At 44.1% G+C, this 14908-nt stretch overlaps 1 protein-coding gene across 13 annotated transcripts in view; it reads right to left on the bottom strand.

Annotated features, from left to right (window-relative positions):
- FRMPD4 (FERM and PDZ domain containing 4) overlaps positions 1–14908 on the bottom strand; it is an 826395-nt gene that overhangs the window by 138637 nt on the left and 672850 nt on the right. The gene's annotated exons all lie outside the window — the stretch shown is intronic.

Raw genomic sequence — 14908 nt, 5'->3', positions numbered from 1 at the left:
GGCCACAGCCACAACACAGGATCCAAGCCACATCTTTTTTTTTTTTTTTTTGTCCTTTTGTCTCTTTCTAGGGCCACTCCTGTGGGCATATGGAGGTCCCCAGGCTAGGGGTCTAATCAGATCTGTAGCCGCCAGCCTACACCACAGCCACAGCAACACGGGATCCGAGCTGCATCTGCGACCTACACCACAGCTCATGGCAACACCGGATCCTTAACCCACTGAGCAAGGCCAGGGATTGAACCTGCAACCTCATGGTTCCTAGTCGGATTCGTTAACCACTGAGCCACGACGGGAACTTCCCGAGCCACATCTTTGACCACACCTCAGCTCATGGTAATGCCAGATCCTTAACCCACTGAGCAAGGCCAGGGATCAAACAACCCACATCCTCACGGATAGTAGTCGGATCTGTTACTGCTGAGCCACAACCCACACTCCCCAAATTCATGAAATTTCAAAACAAAATATTCAAAGCATTGTTATGTAATTATGGAGACACAGAACTAAACATTAGCCGCCAGGCTGAACAGAGCATGCCCAGTCCAGTCCCCGACTCGAGATCACTGCACCTGGGCTCCACTGGAAGACCACAAGGATTTGGAGACAAGGTCAGAAAGAGGTTGCCCCTGAAGCTGAAACTACTCAAAACAACACATAATGGATCTGCTGAAGTAACTCTCCTTAGTACATGGCTTAGAAATGTATCCCCGATGAGACTGAAGCCTGCAGTCTAATCCAATTAAGAAAACTAAGATGGTTCTCAAGGGCTGTCAACTACTCAACTGCAGTATAACAAGTATGAGACAATTTGTGTATTATCATAAAATTGGAAGGGAGGACTGAAGGGTGTTCTAAAAAAAGCAGGATGGAAAAACCAGATTTTGAGACTTCATTCAGCATGGTCAAAGAGATGGCAATATTTTCTCTATTATAGAGTTGGATATATTTTTGCATTCAAGTAGGGTTTTCTGTGTTAGAGGGAGGAATGGTCCATCAGACATTTCTATATACATTAGATGAAATATTCCCATGACTAGCCAACTTTTATTTTTTGAGTTAATGCTCTTGAAATAGTTTTTTCCCCCATCTACTACTTCAGTTCTCCTGGTCCTCATTGTTTGTTTGTCTGTGCCTGTGGCACACAGAAGTTCCTAGGCCAGGGCTTGAATCCGAGCCACGGCAGCAATCCAAGCCATAGCAGGGACGAGGCTGGATCCTCAACCCACTGTGCCACCAGGGAACTTCCATCCACTGTCCCTGGATATAAGATGGGAATATCCATTCCTTTGGGAAGTTACACTTTTCACTGTGAATGAATAAATAACATCTGACTTGGGATCCTGACACCGGTGCAGTAAGCGGATACGCATGCATTCAGAGACCCAGGCATATACATACATATCACGGATTCTCAGTGGGGGTGCTAGCACTTCCAAGAGGGTGAGAACTGGTCCATGGGATGAGGGGGGCACAAAAATATGACTCGTTTTATATACAAAGCACAGAGACACATGCAGTATGTAAACTTATATACAGTGTAAGTGTCCATGGTAGTACAATTTCATTGAAGAGCAGTTAGGGAAAATAATGTCTAAAAAGGCTCCTTTTGTTAGAGGAGATACTGAAAAAGAAGCTCAAGAAACACTGATACGAATACACACATTACACCTATGTATATACGTATATGTGTATCTCTAAATATATATTAGGTATAGACATATTCGCAATTATATGATCAATGCATAAGTAGGTTCATAGACATTTTATATCCATAACTTTTTTTTAAAATCAGTTTGGGGTTTGGGATAAGTCTGTCCGTTCACTATCACGGTCATTTCAAAAAAGCTAGCCCTCAGGTTCGATCCCTGGCCTGGCTCAGTGGGTTAAGGATCCAGCGTTGCCGCGAGCTGAGGTGTAGGTCACCGATGCACCTTGGATCCTATGTTGTTGTGGCTGTGGTGTAGGCTGGCAGCTACAGCTCCGATTCGACCCCTAGCCTGGGAACCTCCGTATGCCGCAGGTGTGGCCCTAAAAAAAAAAAAAAAAAAAAGCCAGCCCCAACTTAGATCTGCTAATTACCCACCTCGCACGATAGATAAAACCACACAAAATGAGCCACCAATGCACATCCCAGGCAGATCTAATTAGATCTTCTCTCATCTCAGCAGCAGTGCCAATGAGTGGGCAGGCATCACTCCCATCCAAGCAGCTCTCCTCTGTTGGACTGGGTTTACATGACTGATGCCAACCTCTGCCTTGTCCATCCCAGCAACTCGGCTTTGGCTAAATGTGGTGGCTTCAGGCTGTCCACACTTCCTCATCTCTTTGTCCCTTCCACCATCTTCATCTGAAATAAAATCCTACTGATCAACAACAGCCAACTCAAACAGAGCCTCTTCCCTCAGGCCTTCCTCTAGAAATGAGGCCTCTCCACCCACAAGCCCCCTTCGTGCGCTTCTGCTTCTCCCAGTGCACTTGTCATGTTTTGTTCACGTGACAGCTGTCTGCGTAAAGATCTCTCTTCTGCTGAAGCACAGTCCTCTCTAGGAGAGGAGGTGGCTTTTGTTTTGTTTTGTTTTAATTGGATTTATTTGAGAAATCCAGAGCAGCTACCCCAATGCCTGGGGTGAATAAATTGTTATGGATTGGGTTAAGGATCCGGCGTTGCTGTGAGCTGTGTTGTAGGTCATAGAGGCGGCTTGGATTCCAGCGTTGCTGTGGTGTAGGCCAGCAGGTACAGCTCCAATTTGACCCCTAGCCTGGGAACTTCCATGTGCCTCCAGTGCAGCCCTTAAAAGCAAAAAAAAAAAAAAAAAATACCGGGAATTCAAACTAACGTGTCGTCATCTCTCCCCAACAACTAATAAATATCTACTGCACACCCACTAAGTAAGAGGCTTTTGCTTCTGCGGGAACGAAAGGATGATAAATGTGATGCGATCCTTTTCTCCTTCAAGGACTTTAAGAGTTCAGCAGGTGCCTTAGACTGGTCCATGGATTTCTAACTTAACAAGAATCTGAGACTAAAGTGACAGCCATCATGACGTTCAGGCCATCCTTGGTCCCTCAAAGACCTCTGGCCAGTCCAGGTGACAGGCACAGCTCACTGAGCTGGCCTCAGGGGGAACGCCCACTCCCGTACACTTTCTGACTACAGACAGAAAATGGCTACAAAGTGGCGAAGGCTCCCCATCAAAAGATCTTAGCTTCCTTTTCAGTGTGCAAGCCAAGTGCTAAAGCGGATTTCTCAACTTTTAGACAAAACCCCGGTAGCAGCAGGTGGAGAGGACTGGCTATGGAAATCACCCATCACACTCACTTCATCCTGTCCTGCCTGGACCCTTAGGCTGCCTCCTACAACCCTGACAAGGGGTTTGTTTTTCTTGCTTGACTACCCACGAAACAGAGCCTGAGGGTGCTCTGTTGGGCAGGAAGGGACTGACAGGTCTCTAGTTGCACAAATTTAGCCTGCAGGCCTTAAGCAGCTAAGGATGCGGTCCGGTATGAACATAAATTCCCCTGGACAGACGGACTGCCTCCTGTGTCCTCATAGACCCAGACACATCTTAGGTCTTAATGTAGGCTCTGTTTGGAGCAAGGATTTTTTTTTTCTTCCTCGACTTAAGCATGATTAATTAGCTGTCTGGATCGAATCTCTTTTTCTTAGTTTGGTTGTAAAAAAAAAAAAAAAGTCCATCCAAGTTGAAGTCAGGCCCTTTATTTTAACTCCTTGAACTTGGCTATGAGTGAGAAAGAAACATTCGTATGTTTAGAAACAAAGAGCACAGGTGACTAGAAGTTAGAGGTTTGGGTTCCACTGCCAGCCATCGAATGAGATCTGAGAACGGATCATGGGGTCCACACCCTGGGTCAATCCTGACCAGAAATGGACATGACGTTGGGAATCGGTGCATGGGTGCGCACTCTTGAGCTTCCTACGGAGGCTATGACAAACTGCCATACAGTTGGTGGCTTCAAACAACAGTCATTTGTTATTTTATAGTTCTGGAGGTCAGAAGTCTGCAATGTGTCTCAGTGGGCTAAAAATCAAAGCATCAGTACGGCAGGTTCTTTCCTGGAGGCTAGGGGAGAATCTGTTTCCTTGTCTTCTCCAGCTTGTAAAAGCTGCTTGCATACCTTGGCTTGTGGCTTCCTTTCATCGTCAGAGCAACGGCTGGTCAATTTGTCTTCATGGGGCATCACACTGACGCTAACCCTTCTGCTTCCCCCCCCCCTGCTCCTACACATGTAAGGAGTCCTGCAATCACACTGGAGGTACATGGAACACCCAGGCTATTCGCCTGGTCTCCAGGTCAGCTCATGAGCACCCTCAATTCTACCTGCAACCTGAATTCCTCTTTGTCATTTTACATAACCTATTTATTCATTATTATTTCTTTTTTAGGGCTGCACCCATGGCATATGGAAGTTCCCAGGGCAGGGGCTGAATCGGAGCTGCAGCCGCTGGCCTACACCATAGCCACAGCCACGGGGGATCTGAACTCTGTATGCAACCTGCACCACAGCTCACGGCAACGCCGGATCCCCAACCCACCAAGCAAGGCCAAGGATCGAACCCACGTCCTAATGGATACTAGTCGGGTTCATGTCCGCTGAGCCACCACGGGAACCTCTACAATACCTATTCACAAGTTCCATGAGATTAGGGGCATGGACAGCTTTGGAGGGCATACCAAATGCATATCTGGGGGGGGGGGGGGAGAGGGGTTATTTGCTGTCAGATTCCTAAAGGGGAATTTAAGAACCACTGGATTCAATGCTAAAAGGTTTCTTGAAGCTCTAACCCAGCGTGATTCTGCGAATGTCATTGACATGCTCCAGGGTAAAGGATTTAAGCTCATGCAGCTGGGCATCAACTTTATGAGGACTCAGTAATAGCGAGGGTCTCAAGAGAGGTGAGATGTGGTTCTGAAAAAATAGGTCTTTGTAAGAATTAATTTATTGCCTTTTTGCGGGGCGGGGGAGGACGGGGGGAGGCAGTGGGCAGGATGAGAGTGTCTTGGGTGGTTTTTAGTACCGACTCCACAAATGAGAAAAATGAGGGAATAGTTGGCCTGCCGGATTCTTGGGAAAACTGAGAGGAGATTCTGATGATCCAGGCTAAAAGTACGTTTTCTGTTTCTTTCAGCATTCAAATCATGCACAATAATTAGGTTCTCGATGAACAGTATCACTGGAGGGACCTCCCTGATCTGTCACTTCCAGCAGGGCACAATGGACGTGGCGAGGAGGAAAGCAAGACAGCCGAGCTCTCGCGAGATCAGAGCTTCCCTTTCGGAGTTAGGAGCAGGTGAATGCTGACACAAATGCTGTCAGGAAGGGAGACTGGGCTGGGTAGACTTTCCTGTTTAATGAGTACCCTCAGGAGACAGAAGAGGAGCCTAATTTTTAACGTGGCATTTTATTAGGTTGAGATGTTAATGAATCCCAGCTCTGGGACTTCTAGCCACCTTTTAACCTGTATTCAAAATGCTCCTCGGTGCTGCAGGCTTCTCTCTTCGAGTTTAGTCTGATCTTTCCACGTCCAAGGGCTCCCAACAGAATATCCTCCCTTTCTCGCAGAGCATGCCTTAAGCTCTTGATCTCAGGACCTCTTTATGTGCCTAAAAATTACTGGGGATCTCACAGAGCTTTTGTTTAGATGGGGTAATTCCATTGACAGTGACCATGTTGGAAATAAAAATGGAGACATTTAAAAAAAAAACTTATGAATTCATTAAAATCATAATAAACTCTTAATATTGTAACATAAGCAACATATTTATAAAATGCAACTATATTTTCCCAAACAAGAAAAATTAATGAGAAGAGTGGTATTGCTTTCCATTTCCATAAATCTCGGTAATGCCCAGCTTAATAGAAGACGGCTGGATGTGGCATTTATTCTCTTTTGATATCACCCAGAAAATGCCTCTGTACCCCTATACTGGAATGAGAATGGAAAGGGTTACTCATGTCTTACTATTATAATGAAAATAGTTTTGATATCACTGACCCCAAGATGGGTTTGCAGCACTCCTCAGGGCCCCCACTTTGAGAACCACTGCTCAAACACACTTTGTGTATCAGGGAGTTAATACTGTGTGGTACCCTGATAAATGACAAAAAAACTTGGGGGCTGCAAAGAATGTATACTGGGGCTGAAGTCAGAGAAAAATCATCTTAAAAAGTGAAATTTTATTCTGATTCCAAAATATAAGCAGTTTAGGTGAACTCAGTCTTTAAAACAGTAAGAAGCAGGAACAGTTTGGGGGCTCTGGTCTCCCAGGCAACTTCTGCCTTCTTTTCGCTCCAAGATTCCTTCTACAGAGCTCTGGTCTCCTTCTGACTCCTCATTTTGTTCTCCAAGTTTTCAAGCTAGAAGAGTTTTTATGCAGCCATTAACTAGTTTCCTAGGAACAAAAGCCCATTTCCCTTTTAAGTCCCTTTTAATAAGAAAAACAGGTAAAGTGCTATTACGCTTCAAAGGTACAAAGCTGAAGCACTTCATCAGTGTTCCCATTGCAAATGTCCTGGCGTTACCATTCAATTACATGAAGCAACTAACTTCAAATGCTTTTGTTTGTTCCACCTTAAATATCGGATGCTGCTGGGAGACAAATCCTGAACAACTTTTAGTATTTCATGTAGAAAATGAATGGTTAGCTCCTCACTGTTAGGAAGCTTGCCTGAATGCAGTGGTTCTCAAAGGGTGGGGGGGGCAGTTTTGCCTGCGAGATCTTTGGCAATGTCTGGAGACATTTCTGGATGTCACATCTGGGGATGGGGACTGTTCCTGGCATCTAGTAGAGGCCAGGGATGCCGTTCAACATCCTAGAGTACGCGAGACAGCCCCGCGACAGAAGAATCTGGCCTCAGATGTCATCAGTGCCACAGGTGAGAAACCCTCATATTTTTTTTTTCATCTATTTTTGTCTTTTTTTTTTTTTTTGATATACCTGCGACATGCAGAAGTTCCTAGGCCAAGGACCAAACCCAGACCACAGCAGCAACCTGAGCTGCAGCAGTGACAATGCCAGGTCTTTAACCTACTGTGCTACAAGGGAACTCTTAATTTTCATCTTAGAACTTGGGCATGTCTTTTTCTAAAGGCAGTGTCTATGTCTATTCTCAATGGGACCCTAGGAGCTACTGCTGTGGTACAGTGGAATCAGCAGGGTCCCCAGAGTCCTAGGACACAGGTTCAATCCCTGGCTCCGCATGGTGGGTTAAAGATCCAGTGTTGCTACGGGGGCGGTGTAGGTCAAAACTGCAGCTTGGATTTGATCCCCGGCCCAGGAACTCGATGTGCTGTGGGGCAGCCAAATACATAAATACATAAATGGGACCCAAATTACTTCTCCTTCAATCATATCTTTTAAAGAGTTTTTAGAACCCTACCATGATTATCTTAATATGTTTATAAGATTTGAAAGTGGTTGACTCATCAAATTGTATACATTAATTATGAGCAGCTTTTGTATACGAATTATACCTCGATCAAGTGAGAGAAATAAAAAATTAAATTTTAAAAAGGAAAAGTTGAGTGACTTGTAAATTCAGTTTAACATATGGAACTTGAGAAGAGGGACTCACAGGTAATGGGGGACAATGGGTTAATCAAAGCTTGAAAAAAGTAAGGGTAAACAGAACACAGTTTTTTGGTCATTTTTGCAAGAATCATTAGAGGTTTTAAAAGTATAGAACCCACTGCACACCTCCCAAATCTATGCAATGCATGGCATTTGGGGACCAGAGACGCCTTTCTTTAGGGAGCCCTTTGGTAAGGAATATTTGAGGAACATATTTGGAGAAACCCTGTCTTTTTAAGACAAGCCAAGTCAGTTCAGAATTTTTATATATGTGAAGATGAAGTGAAAGCCCAATGAATCGTACGGATTTTTTCTTGCTATTTTCTCCAATTTATAAAATATTCCTTTTGTTTAAAAGAAATAGAAATAAAATCACAATTATTTTATACCACTGTTTAGGGCTGACCACACAAAATAACTTTTTGAAGCAAATTAAAGCTTCGGTAGCCTCATGATGAACAGACCATAGCTTTAGAGCTTTGAAATTTCCATCAAATGAATAACAGTAATTAGGCGATCCTTTTTCAAAGCCCTCCAAATCTAGGAATATGTATCATATCATGTAACTACAGACACAACTGTTCAGAGGGTGATGAATCAGGAACAGAAGCTTCCGCTGGAAGGGTAAGAGAGAGAAGGCCATGGGCCTCTAATGGAGCACTCCAGAAAAGACAGAACATGGCTTGATTATGGGCAATTACAATGTGGAATTAAAATTTATAATTTACAATTATGGCACAGAATTGCTGTTCTGAGCTATAATCTCCAATCACTAAGCCACAGTTCATCCAGGCAGAGAGCCTGAAAGGGCTCCTATGAAGGAGGAAAAACGGGCAGGAAAGGAGAGAAGAAAACCCACTCTTGCTTAGTTCCCATTAAGCCACTGTCAAGTTCAATGTCATGTAAATTCACACTGAAAAAAACTACGCAGAGTCCATACTTGGTGTGCTAAATATTCAAAAAATTTTTAAAAAGTTGCCATAGCAACACCTGTTGGTAAATAGCATAAATATGTTTTCTGTGGAAGCTAAGAAGGGTTTTCTTGTTGTGATCATTTGTGTAGTTTTCATTTAATTATTTCACAGAGCATTGCCTGGCTGAAGAGAGAATTATTCATTGTGGGAGAAGAGAGCTCAAATTGTTCAATAAATTAAGGTCAGGCTTAACGACTGGGTCGAGGATCTCGACCTCAAAGTTGAAGTTTGTATGTAGATTACTTAGAAACATGGAAAACACAAAGGGCGCGCATTTTTATTTACTGGGATAACAGTACTTGTGTGTTTTGTACTGTGGTTCAGGGGAGAAAAAGCTGAACGTAGGAACCTATTTAACATGTAAAGCTCAGAGAATGTGGAGTTGTGCATTTTTAAAGAGATTACCAAAGGGATGTTGCCCTAAGGCACTATGGGAAGGGGGTGTTGGGGGGAGATTTAGGGGAGGAGGCCTTGGGCTAAAATCCTAGGGCAGGAGGCTTCACTTCCTGGCAACTATTGGGAAATTTACACCCACCCAATAAATCAATGATGTGAAAGTGCCTGGCTAGCCACAAAGTGATACTCGATTTTTAAAGTGACGCAGGATATGAGTGTGAATTAAGAGTATAAGGCAAACAGTCAAACCGAGGGTCGATTTAAACATGCTCTTTTAAAAAAAGATACCTGATTTTAACTGAAGGCAGCTGGCGGTGTGGAGGGAAAAACCAGAGAACCACACAGGAATGCTGGATTTAGATGAGGCAAAGGTATGCAGAAAAGAGAGAATATTTTATGCCATTTAGTAGGAGGGATTCTTTTAAATGTAAACACTGGAAGCCATGTGAGGACAATCTGCTTCTCCTTCAAGGGGGCAGGGTGGGAGGGAATGGGGTATCTCTAGGGCTAAGTCAGCTGCCCACCCCAGCAGAACAGGAACCTCTGTGTATTTCTTTGCTGTCTTTTCCAAAGGAGACAGGAAGCACAATGGAGAATCAGCAGCCAAGAGGAGTTCCAGTGAAGGCCCTGAGAGATACTGAAAGGTCTAGGGTCTCCTACTGGGTGAGTGAGCTGGGCAAGTGAGAAAGGGCTTCTGATGGGCCCTGCGAGCAGTTAAGAGGCCTGTCCTTGGGTGGAGCTGGAGGAACGAAAAAGGCTGGAGAGACCAAGTTGAAAGGATTGAGAAATGCCACATTAAAAGCTTTTGGGCAACACCCAGATGTTGGGGGATGTAGGATGCTTCCTAGAGATGGGCTACGAAGGAAACTCCTGCAGGGAAAAGCAACAGACTTTGAAGTAAGCCAAACCTGACAGCAATCCCAACCAACTGGATAGATGAAGTTGCTTAAATTGAGGCACCTTGGTTTGTCATCTGTAAAATGGGGATAATGAAACTCAGAAGGACCCTATGGGGCCTCCCCAGAACAGACCCCCCCCCCACACACATGTCCTCCACCTGATGCTTGTCTGTGGAAAAATTTTAGTCAAATAATGAAATTAATCAGAGATGTGAGAAATTACAGAGGCAAAGCAAAACAGTCAAACAGAGCAAAATAATAATAGTTTAACCATTAAGCAAAGTCAAGGATCTTTAGTGCCTCCTCATGGGCTGTAGATCATATTCTCAGCCAGGTCTTTGAGCAGTTTTATAGGTACTGAAACCCCCACCAGGTGGAAGAAGTTAACTACATGATAACCAGTCTGTAGCCAGGACATAAGCTGCTCCATCTTACACAGTTCTAAGAAGTGGCCTCAAGGAAATGGGAACAATAGGATCCTGGATTTGAAGACTAAGTGTACTTAACACAATCAAGATGACACTGTCAGACTACAAGATGACCAAGTTCAAGATGCCTGTTGGAGCTGACTCTGCTGCTACTCTGCACATAGCCACATCCTCCCTCCGATACATCCCGGAAATTTCCTTTAAAAATTCTCATCCCCGATTGACAACTGGGAGTTGGTTCTTTGGGACACAAGTCCACCTTCTCCCCAGGACCCTGGTTGCCTCAACAAATCTATCTCTTATGCAACACTTGTCTCTCAGTATTAGATTCTTGAGTGGCAAGCTGCCAAACTTGAGTTTGATAACAGTAATACCAACCTCACAGGGTTGTGATGAGGATTCAACTCAGGTTAATTAGTAGAAAACTCTTTGGACAGGTCATGACACAGAGTAGGTGCTTAATAAAGTGCAACAAGTCGAGGTTATCTAGTAGTGGTGATGCTTATATACAGAGAGAACTCCTGCTCTTCAAGGGGAAACATCACCCCATCTTCAGAACCTTCTCCATTCCTGCTCATTCCTCTAGGTCAGCACTGGCCGCCCTGTACTGTAATTATCTTATGCACTGCTTTCCTCTAAGAGATAGTAACCCCTTCAGGGTAGGTAGGGTCATTGGTTTCTTTTGTAATTCTACTACCTAGCACATCGTAGCCCCTCAGTGTTTAAACAAAGAATGAGTGCATGTGTGCATGAATGAATGGTTACAGAGAGCTAGGATTCTGAGGTATTATTTTCTTAGAAAAATCACTTCTATGTCATAGAACATTCCAAAGGGACAGAGATATTTCACTTCAAATACAACCCTTATCTTAAATCCAACTGGCTCTAGGACAACCAGGAGTGGAGACGCAATACTGGTTGGGATTGCGCAAAATTTGTATAAGTCCCCCTTCCTCAGAAACCCAGAACAGTAATAATACCGTTATTTACTGCAACAGCTCAATGGAAATCTGCCATATGGCTGTACATGAAAGCAGCTGAGGAAAAAAAAAATAATAATGTACTTCCTTTTAAAGCCAAGACAAAGAGGAAAATGGATAATGGCTTACTTATCTTTGGGAAAGAATATACTGAAGTGGAATGAAGAAACTCAGCATTAATTCCTATTTTCTATCACTGATCTTTGCATTACAGCCAAAGTAAGAATAAAGTGTGCCTATAATGCAAGAGAGAAAAGAAAGGTAGCTTTCTCATCACTCAGAGATGGGAGGGCCAGTGCAGTGTGTGATCTTGCAGAAGCTATTTTTTGCTATTTTCTCAATGATCACCAAATACTCCCCAAACAAGTGTTCCTCAAAGAGTTAAGAGTTCCTAAATCTGAAGAACAGTGGGCAGTTATGAATACACTCTGCTGTGTAAAAATCCCACCTTTCTACCTCAAGAGAAAGGTGAAATAAAGACTTCTGACTGTGATCGGAAGTTTAGCACTTGCCATCAGCCTCTACATGGACTAAATCATGAGCCACTGCAGCTGTGGACCCGCAGTACCCCCTGAGCAGAGCTTGGGTTGGAGACCAGGAATGAGGCACCTCTGTGCCCTTGGAAAAATGGAAGAACAGGTCTTCAGCTAGTTAGATATTTTAGGAGATGATTTTATGAGCCCAATGCTTGCACTTCCTCACATCTAGAAAAAATACTAAAATCCTCCAATGATAACTGCTATCTGTGACTAGTAGTCACCTCCACGAGACCAGCAGCAAGCTTCTGTAAGATGTGTGCCTGGCTGCATGCCCCTCCCCCTTCACCTTTAATATTTCCCCTTTCCTCTTTGGGACAGTATTTCTGAGCTACTGAGTAGCTCTGAATACTGCCTCCTGGGCTGTAGTTAAGTAGACAAGACAAAAGATGTCATGGTCATCTGTCAATATAGTCACTCCCAAGGGTGGGCCAGTGAGCTCTGTAGGAAGTCAGGAAAGAGACAAAAGAATCCTGGCCCATAGCTGTGGTGCACTGCAAAGGAGTGATTCCACTAAGCCCAGACCTTTACATCTTCCCACAGAAACTGGTTTTCTGCAAATCTTTTCCTGTAAATCTGGTTATCTGTAAATCTTCTGTTCCTACTACATTCCCTTTGTTGCAAAAACTCATATATCCTAGCTCCCCCCCTTCGCCTCCTGGGAGTGGGTTCTCAGGGCTACCTGAGATTCTGTCTCCTGGGCTTAAGTCCAAATTTAGCCCCAAATAAAACTTAACTCTCAGCTTTCAGGTTGTGCATTTTCTTTCAGTCGACATGATAAATAATTTCTTATCCATTTTAATCTCTAAGTTTTAGACATTTAAGACATTTCATTTTAGTGTTCCTTTTTTGTTGTTGTTTTCTTTTTTTTTTTTTTTGTCTTTTGTTATTGTTGTTGCTATCTCTTGGGCCGCTCCCGCGGCATATGGAGGTTCCCAGGCTAGGGGTTGAATCGGAGCTGTAGCCACCAGCCTACGCCAGAGCCACAGCAACGCGGGATCCGAGCCGCGTCTGCAACGTACACCACAGCTCACGGCAACGCCGGATCGTTAACCCACTGAGCAAGGGCAGGGACCGAACCCTCGACCTCATGGTTCCTAGTCGGATTCGTTAACCACTGCGCCACGACGGGAACTCCATGTTGTTGTTTTCTTTATACTGCATGGGAAAAATAATTATTTTTATATCATTTCATTCCTGTCAGCTTGATGAAAATAATCACACACTACAAAACTCATGTATTTAATAATGACGATATTATGTTGCTTGGGATATTAAGTGAAGTCTTTTTTGGAAGAACAATGCAAGTACACTGAGTATTCAGGAGGCAGTCACGGTGATAATGCAGGCAGATAGGGTAGGAGAAAGAGAAACAGGCATGGCTTTCTCAAAGATAGAGAAGCCATTTTTGGCCGAAGCCATTTTGTGATCTAAGCCAGGCCACAAGGTTGTCCTTCAACAAGTCTCTAATTCATGATATTAAGGGAACAAAGAAAGGCAGAAACACTGTTATCAGGCAAGAGAAGTAATAACAGCAAAGCCCAGTTGTAGAGACTCCCAGTTCTGTTTCAATGGTAAAAGATTAGCCTGAAGAACTTTCTTGAGGTGTTCTGCAGAATTCAAAGTCCCCTCAAATGCTAATCCCCCAGATCAACTAGAACCGCAGAAATGAGGATCTTTTTTGACCCTCAAGACTTCAGTCAACTCAAGTTTGGGTCATGTTAACTTTTGCCCCAATTCTACTCTAAATTCTCCTCTGCTCAAGCCCTTTCTGGAATATGCATACATTCATACCCAACCAAACCCCTTCATGAATATTCATATGCCCTTAGCTTAAAACTTTCCCAATTTTGCTGTTTAGGGAGACACTGATTTGGTTTTTTTGGTTTTTCTGATTTTGGGGTTTTTTTTTTTGTCTTTTTAGGGCCACAGGCCCAGCATATGGAAGTTCCAAGGCTAGGGGTCGAATCAAAGCCACAGCCACCAGCCTACACCACAGCCAGAGCCAGATGCCAGCCATGTCTGTGACCTATACTGCAGCTCAGCTCACAGCAACGCCAGATCCTTAACCCACTGAGCAGGGCCAGGAATAGAACCCGCATCCTCATGGATGCTAATCCATGGATGTTACCACTGAGCCACGATGGGAACTCCAAGAAAGATCCCTGTTGTTCCCCTGACTTGCTGCAAGTAATAAACCCTTCCTTCTTCTCATCTTTGGCTTGACCCCCACCAAGAGGGGAGCTCAATTTTCAGGTAATAGTAAGATTAGAAATCATAAACAGATAACACAATGTATGCTATCAAGGATTTTAAAACTGGGAGTTCCTGTCATGGCACAGCAGAAATGAATCCAACTAGGAACCATGAGGTTGCAGGTTGGATCCCTGGCCTCGTTCAGTGGGTTAAGGATCTGGCGTTGCCGTGAGCTGTAGTGTAGGTCGAAGACGTGGCTCAGATCCTGCGTTGCTGTGGCTGTGGTGTAGGCTGGCGGTAACAGCTCCGATTTGACCCCTAGCCTGGGAACCTCCATATGTCATGGGTGTGGCCCTAAAAAGAGAAAAAGCCCCCCCCCCGCAAAAAAAAAGGATTTTAAAACTGTTTGGGAGCCCTGAGTCTTCCCCTGGCTTTGTTGAAGGTTGGAGCTGGTCTATGACCAGCAAAGACTCAATCCTGAAACTGGTTAGAGAAAAAACTGTAAAGTTTTTTTCTGGTTTTTCTGCTTTTGCTATATTCCATTCCCCTCCCTTTTCATGGGCCCACTGTACTGACATCATTCCCTACTGACTCATAATTGAGTCCTCCCACCAGCCAACATTCCGTGTAAGACACTGAGTTGTGCTCCGGAAGACACGGATGTCAGTCCCTGTCCTCTAGGTGTTTAAGAGCTGTTGTTTCCCAGTTGACGTCCCCACATGAGCAACTGTTTCCTTGGCCCCCAATTCAGACATCATTGCCTCCAACTGCTCAAGCCCTGCCTCTGGAATGACTAATATGAGGAAGGAAATTATATTTCAGAACTGATGGGTCAAAGCTTCACTCCATTACCTTCAGACATATTTTTATTTTGGAAACATTTCCGGTTTGTAGGAAAGCTGCA

This window comes from Sus scrofa, chromosome X (assembly GCF_000003025.6).
Source record: "Sus scrofa isolate TJ Tabasco breed Duroc chromosome X, Sscrofa11.1, whole genome shotgun sequence".
Taxonomy (NCBI): domain Eukaryota; kingdom Metazoa; phylum Chordata; class Mammalia; order Artiodactyla; family Suidae; genus Sus; species Sus scrofa.
This window is presented reverse-complemented; position numbering and strand designations above follow the sequence as displayed.